A 7,447-nucleotide genomic window follows, 5' to 3' on the forward strand; every position below is an offset into this window, starting at 1 on the left:
GGGTACCAACTAGAGTTAACAGGAATGATCATGCAACGCCGACTACTTTTCAAAAGGGAGAAAGAAAGAAACCATCCTTGAAAGAGCGACAAGAAAAAGTGTATCCATTCCCCGACTCAGACATATCTAGGATGCTGGATGATCTGCTTGAGGCAAATATCATTGAGTTGCCAGAGGTGAAACGCCCTGAAGAAGCAAACCAAGTAGATAATCCGAATTATTGCAAATATCATCGCTTAATCAGTCATCCTGTAGAGAAATGTTTTGTGTTGAAAGACAAGATTATGAGGCTACACGAGAATGGAGATATCATTTTTGATGATGAAATAGCAGCCTCTAATATCACAACCACGGTCAATTTAGGACCACGTCAATCACTCCTTACAATAAGTTTCGGCTCCTTTGAACCTATAAGACTTGATGCCATTTTCCCGATGAGCTTCGCTGCATCCTCAAGTCTAACTCCATGCATGACCCTCACACCTCAAATTGACAACTTGAAGCCTGATTCGTCTGAAAAGTATGATGATGAAGGATGGACTTTAGTCACGCGTAAAAGAGGAAGGAGGAAGCACATGCAGATGACAAAGCCAACTAGAATGAGAATCTCATTGGTGAGGAAGCTAATTGATGAGCCGATACGCCGAAAGACTGAACGAAAGTCCATGCCAGCCAGAAAGGAGGGTTTTTTAGCGCAAAGTCTAAGAAAGCCCATTACACTGAATGAGTACATGCCAATAGAGATGAGAAGGATTGAAAATGTACTTGTTACTTGCTATCATGTTGATGAAGAGAAAACTCCTATTAAACCTGTCATGAAGGAAGGTTATGATGACTCTTCAAATTTATCTCACAGTGTATGCACAACAGAGATATCCTTCAATGATGAAGACTTGTTGCTTGGATCAAAACTCCAGAACCGACCGCTTTTCATTAAAGGATATGTTGATCAAAAGATGGTGAATCGTATCTTGGTGGATGATGGCTCAGCGGTCAATATACTACCTCTTAAGACTATGAAAGAACTAGGGATTCCTATGGATGAACTTTTCCCAAGTCATTTGATGATTCAAGGTTTTAATCAAGGAGGGTAAAACGCCATTGGAAAGATAAGACTTGCAATGCACATGGAAGATATGGAATCCAATGCACTTTTCCATGTCATAGATGCCAAAACTACCTACAATATGTTGCTTGGGCGACCATGGATGCATGAAAATGGTATCATCTCCTCAACACTCCACCAATGTTTTAAGTATTGCCGAGATGGACAAATAAGAAAGATAGTGGCGGACACCGACCCCTTCACCATAACTGAAGCTCACTTTGCAGATGCAAAATTCTATTTCAAGTCAAATGTGATGGAAGAGCTACGATCCCCACCTGACCATCTAGGAGAGGGAAGAATTGACTCCAAAAGCTCAAAAGGACATAAGTCATCTGCAAATGAAAGGGTGTCTCAGCCAACGAGGAATAAAGGAAAAGAAAAGGTGGTAGAAAACTTTGTTGTCAATAAGCTACCACGTAAAGCCACAGTACTCCGATATATCCCAGTATCAGCAAGAAAAGAGGGTCAATCTTCTTTTGCCAAGGATGAAGAGAAGATCAATAAGGGGCTTGAAAACTTGACCTTGCCAGCTACTAATCTCGCCTTGAACAAGGTCTCAAAACCTTTATTAAAAGGGTTTGTTCATCAAACCGAGTCGGTGGTGATAAATCCTAGAAGACTCCCAGATAAACGGGCGAATGGCTTTGATCCCAATGCTTATAAGCTTTTAGCCAGGGCTGGTTATAGTCATGAGGACATCAATGAGTTAGCAAAGGATGGTGATACTCCTCAACTTGAAGATAAACAATTTTCTGCAAGGACTAGAAAGGCATGGAGAGAGAAGAAAACTTCTGGCAAAACTGTAAGGGCTGGTCTTGGATACGAGTCTTCCACACCGCTGCATTTTCAGATTAATAAAGAAGCCTTGCAATACATAAGTGCGGAAGAAGTGAAGGACAAACAACAAAGTCAGTCGGCACCTCTTAGAGCTTCAGTCTGGGATCGTCTTGGTGGAACTACAAGTCGTGCTCCTGTCTTTGCCAGGATTGGAACCCAAAATAATGGAAAGGCGCTAAAACGCATATCAGTCTTTACAAGACTTGGACAATCCATATCAAAAGATGACAAGCATACATTCGATCATCAATCAAGTTTGATGAGTGATTCAAAGGTTCTTCGTAGCAAAATACCTTCACGCATGAAGAGACAATGTGAATGGGTGGTGAGTGCTGAGGAGACATTGAAAGGAAAAACACACACAATAGTGATAACAAACCCTTCTAATAAAGAAAAGGAAGATGAAATAATGTGTCTCACTTCAAATCACATCACTATTGAAAAAGATGATAATGATAAGTTTGTCGTCGAAGAAGATGTTGAGGAAGCTCCGCCTTCCCTTGAATCAGAAAATAAGCCTACAATGGATGAACTTAAAGAGGTTAACTTGGGAACTGTTGAAAACCCACGACCAACCTTCATCAATGCAAACTTATCACCTGAAGAGGAAGCAAATTACATGGAACTTTTGATGGAGTATCGAGATGTCTTTGCTTGGTCTTATGATGAAATGCCAGGTTTAGACCCAAAGGTTGCTGTCCACCAACTAGCAGTAAAACATGGGGCTAGACCTGTAAAACAAACTCAGCGTCGCTTTCGTCCTGAACTCATATCACAGATTGAGGTTGAAGTCAATAAACTTATCCAAGCAGGTTTCATTCGTGAGGTCAAGTATCCTACATGGATTTCAAATATTGTGCCAGTAAAAAAGAAGAATGGCCAAATGCGTGTTTGCGTGGATTTTCGAGACCTTAACAATGCTTGTCCCAAAGATGATTTTCCACTTCCAATTACCGAGATCATGGTTGACGCTACCACAGGTCATGGGAGATTAACCTTCATGGATGGTTCATCTGGCTATAATCAAATTCGGATGGCACCCGCAGATGAGGAGAAGACGGCTTTCCGAACTCCGAAAGGGATATATTGCTATAAAGTTATGCCTTTTGGCTTAAAGAATGCAGGTGCCACTTATCAAAGGGCGATGTAGAAGATTTTTGATGATATGCTTCACCAACATGTTGAATGCTATGTTGACGACCTCGTGGTGAAATCAAAAGAAAAAGAAAATCATTTGCAAGATCTTCGTCTGGTATTTGAACGATTACGTCGATTCCAGCTAAAAATGAACCCACTAAAATGCGCATTTGGTGTGTCATCAGGCAAATTCCTAGGGTTTATAGTTCGACATCGAGGGATTGAGATTGACCAGTCTAAGATTGAGGCCATTCTAAAAATGCCGGAGCCAAGAAACATCCATGAGTTGAAGAGTCTCCAAGGAAAGTTGGCCTATATACGGAGATTTATTTCTAATTTAGCGGGTCGATGTCAACCATTCACCCACTTAATGAAGAAGGATACGTCATTCTATTGGGATGAAGCTTGTACCAATGCCTTCAACAAGATAAAAAAATACTTGTTGAATCCGCCTGTCCTTCAAGCACCGGTACCGGGACGCCCACTTATCCTCTATATTGCAGCACAAATACGTTCCTTGGGGGTGTTGTTGGCGCAACAAAATGATGAAGGCAAGGAAAGCGCTCTCTACTACCTTAGTAGGACATTAAATGGGGCTGAACTGAATTATTCTCCAATAGAGAAGACATGTCTAGCATTAATGTTTGCAATAAAGAAGCTGAGGCATTACCTCCAAGCGCATTCAGTTAGACTAATCTCCCGAGCTGACCCTCTCAAGTACATCATCTCAAGACCAGTACTATCAGGAAGATTGGCAAAATGGGCTTTATTGCTTCAAGAATTTGAAATTGTCTACGTCTCACAAAAGGCTATCAAGGGGCAAGCACTAGCTGATTTTCTCGCTGATCATCCTATTCCTGATGAATGGAAGTTCTCTGAAGACTTGCCTGATGAGGACGTTTTGTTTATTGAAATGTCAGAACCATGGAAAATGTTCTTTGATGGTGCAGCACGACAAGATGGAGTCGGGGCCGGGGCTATATTCATCACACCAGAAGGAGAGGTCTTGCCTTTCTCCTTTTCACTTACTGAATGTTGTTCTAATAACATGGCCGAATATCAAGCCTTGATTCTTGGGTTGGAAATGGCAGTGAATATAAAGATGTCTCGCCTTAAAGTTTTTGGGGATTCTCAATTAGTCATCAGACAACTCCTCTCACTATATGAAGTCAAAAAGCCGGAATTCATCCCATATCACAAGTATGCACTTAAATTGATAACATCACTTGATTGTGTTACTTAAGAACATGTGCCTCGAAAAGAGAATAAGCAAGCTGATGCCTTAGCAAATCTTGCGTCAACATTAGCATCATGTAGTGAGGAGATAAAAGTCCCTGTATGTCAAAGATGGGTCGTTTCACCACTAAATCATGACATAGAAGAGAAAGAACAAGTGGGTGTAGTTTCTGTCTACGAGATTGAAAGAGAAGACTGGCGTCAGCCACTTATCGATTATTTAAGACATGGAAAGCTACCTAAAGGCCTACGCCATAAGACAGAGGTGAGGCGAAGAGCTTCTCGCTTCATATACTTTCAAGGCACTCTTTACCGACGCTCTTTTGACGGAATCTTTTTGCGCTGTCTCGGAGAAGAAGAAGCAACGAAAGCACTAGAGGAAACTCACTCAGGGATCTGTGGAGCACACCAATCAGGCCCTAAACTTCACTTCTGGATCAAAAGAATGGGATATTACTGGCCAACAATGGTGAAGGATTGCATGGACTATGCTAGAAAATGTCAAAGCTGTCAATTGCATGCTAATTTGATCCATCAGCCACCCGAGCCTTTACACCCGACAGTTGCCTCTTGGCCCTTTGATGCTTGGGGACTTGATGTGGTAGGACCATTGCCGAAAAGCTCTGGGGGGCATCTTTACATATTGGCTGCAACAGATTACTTCTCAAAGTGGGCAGAAGCTGCAGCATTAAAAGAGGTCAAGAAAGAGACAGTTGTAAACTTCATTCGAACAAACATCATTTATCGTTATGGGGTACCAAGATACATCATAACCGATAATGGAAAGGAGTTCTACAATACAGCCATGAACAAGTTGTGTGCACAATTCAGCTTCAAACAACATAACTCTTCTATGTATAACGCTCCGGCTAATGGTTTGGCAGAAGCCTTTAACAAGACTTTATGCAACATTCTCAAGAAGGTGGTGAATCGCTCGAAGAAGGACTGGCATGAGAGAATTGGGGAGGCGTTATGGGCTTATCGTACTACATTCCGAACACCAACTCAAGCTACTCCATATTCCTTGGTATACGGGGTCGAAGCTGTTCTTCCACTAGAATGTCAAATTCCATCTTTGAGAATCGCAATCCAAGAAGGACTTTCCAATGAAGACAATGTTCGTCTACGCCTTGAAGAGCTTGAAGCTTTAGATGAAAAACGTCTTGAGGCACAACAGCGATTAGAATGTTATCAAGCACGACTTTGTAGGGCTTTCAACAAGAAGGTACGACCACGCTCATTCCAAGAAGGAGATCTTGTCTTGGCAGTACGACGCCCAATAATCATGTCAAAATGCATGGGCAACAAGTTCCTCTCCAAATGGGATGGCCCTTATGTGGTTCAAGAAGTCTACACCAATGGAGCTTACAAAATTGTCGATGAGAATGGATTGAGGATTGGGCCTATCAACGGCAAATTCTTGAAAAGATACTATGCTTGAAATCTGATGTAGCTCCTGGCCCGCACGAGCTAAAACTGTGAAAGGCACAAAAAAAAAACAAAATTGAACTACGTTATGACTTGATCCTTTATCCACAAAGGTACGTAGGCAACTTGGAATTCATTCTGAGTACAGTCACGCAAAAAAAAAAAAAAAGTCTTTGACAAAAAAAATGTTTTGAACTACGTTGTGACTTGATCCTTTATCCATAAAGGTACGTAGGCAACTTAGAATTTATTCTAAGTATAGTCGCACATCATCCTTTAAAGTTGTTTGAGCCAATATAATTGTTCACATGGAAAAAAAGGGATAAGTAAACCTCAAAACACAATCATAACATGGAAATCCAGGTAACAAGACACAAGTGAAGGCAAAATATAGACTTTATTAATAGAAAGAAGAATTCTATTACATAAAGTATGTAGCCTCAATAGAAAGTCACAAGCCGGTGTTACCAAAACAAAAAAATTCCAAAGCATAAGAAGCCATTATCATACTACGGTTTCTAGCTATGTCCTTCTAACTCCTTTTGTTTGGTCTCCAACAATCCTTTTAATTTTTGAAGAATGGCTGCGTCAGTTTCACTTATCACAGGGCAAGCGGATAGTGTGGTGATCTCTGCTCGAATGCCGGAGGTGATGATTTTCCTCTCAGAAAGCTTTTCATCATACGCCTTGAGAGATGACTCTAACTCAGTCTTCTTACTCTGCAGCTCCATCAATTGTTCCGCTATTTTTGTTATCTCAGCATGAGTGGTGGAAATGGATCTAGATGCCTCGTCTTCAAAAGCTTCTGAATCTTTAAGTTGCACTTCAAGCTTTTCAACATCTAAGGCTCGTTGCTCTGATGTCATCATAGGAGATAATGAAGACTCTAAGTGAATAAACTTTTTAGCATCCTCAATCACCTCAGTCAACATTCTTCTGATAGAGGAGCAATCAACCTTTATATCTTCAATGGAGTGGAGGATCTTCTCAACTTCACCAGCCAGGTTAGGAATATAATGGATCGGTGTACGAACAATCTTATTTCTGATGCTCTCCCAACACTTGATAGCAAATTCAGATCTTATCTCTCCTATTATGTCATCAGCACAATACCTAGTAACTCTTGAAGTTTCAAAGGCAGTAGTAGGTTCAAGATTATGCAAGTTGGTCACTATATTAAAGAGCGGCGGAGGTGGATTAGGCTGCTCATGTGGTAAACTAAATGAAAGATGAGAGTTTCCAATCTCAGCAGCTAAAATATTGAAAGGGTTAGGGCTAGCAACAGAAGCAACACTCATTTCTGGCCCAATATACATATCAAAGTCATTCCCCAGGTCTTGTTGACCAAGCTGAAACAAAGAACAAAAAAAAAGGGGGTTAATATATGACAAGTAACATGAATTGAAAAGAAAAAAAAAGTGTCAAACCAGTTCATCAATATTGTCTGGCATGATTGATGCACTAGGGACTCCATGAAGAAAACCCGAGCCGCAAGGATTGAACACTTTCTTGGTATGTTTTAAACGTTTCCAATGATGATCACTGTTTTCATGCTCACTATCCTCAACATTTAAGATTGCTTCAAAATTGCCTTCTTTCTCCTGCTACATGCATATCCTTATGAGCATTTAAAAAAAAAAGGAATTAATAAGACACATAAAAAAGGGACAAGTATTTATTTACCAATTGTGGAGAAAAGGA

This window comes from Populus nigra, chromosome 3 (genome assembly GCF_951802175.1).
Source record: "Populus nigra chromosome 3, ddPopNigr1.1, whole genome shotgun sequence".
NCBI classification, from domain to species: Eukaryota; Viridiplantae; Streptophyta; class Magnoliopsida; order Malpighiales; family Salicaceae; genus Populus; species Populus nigra.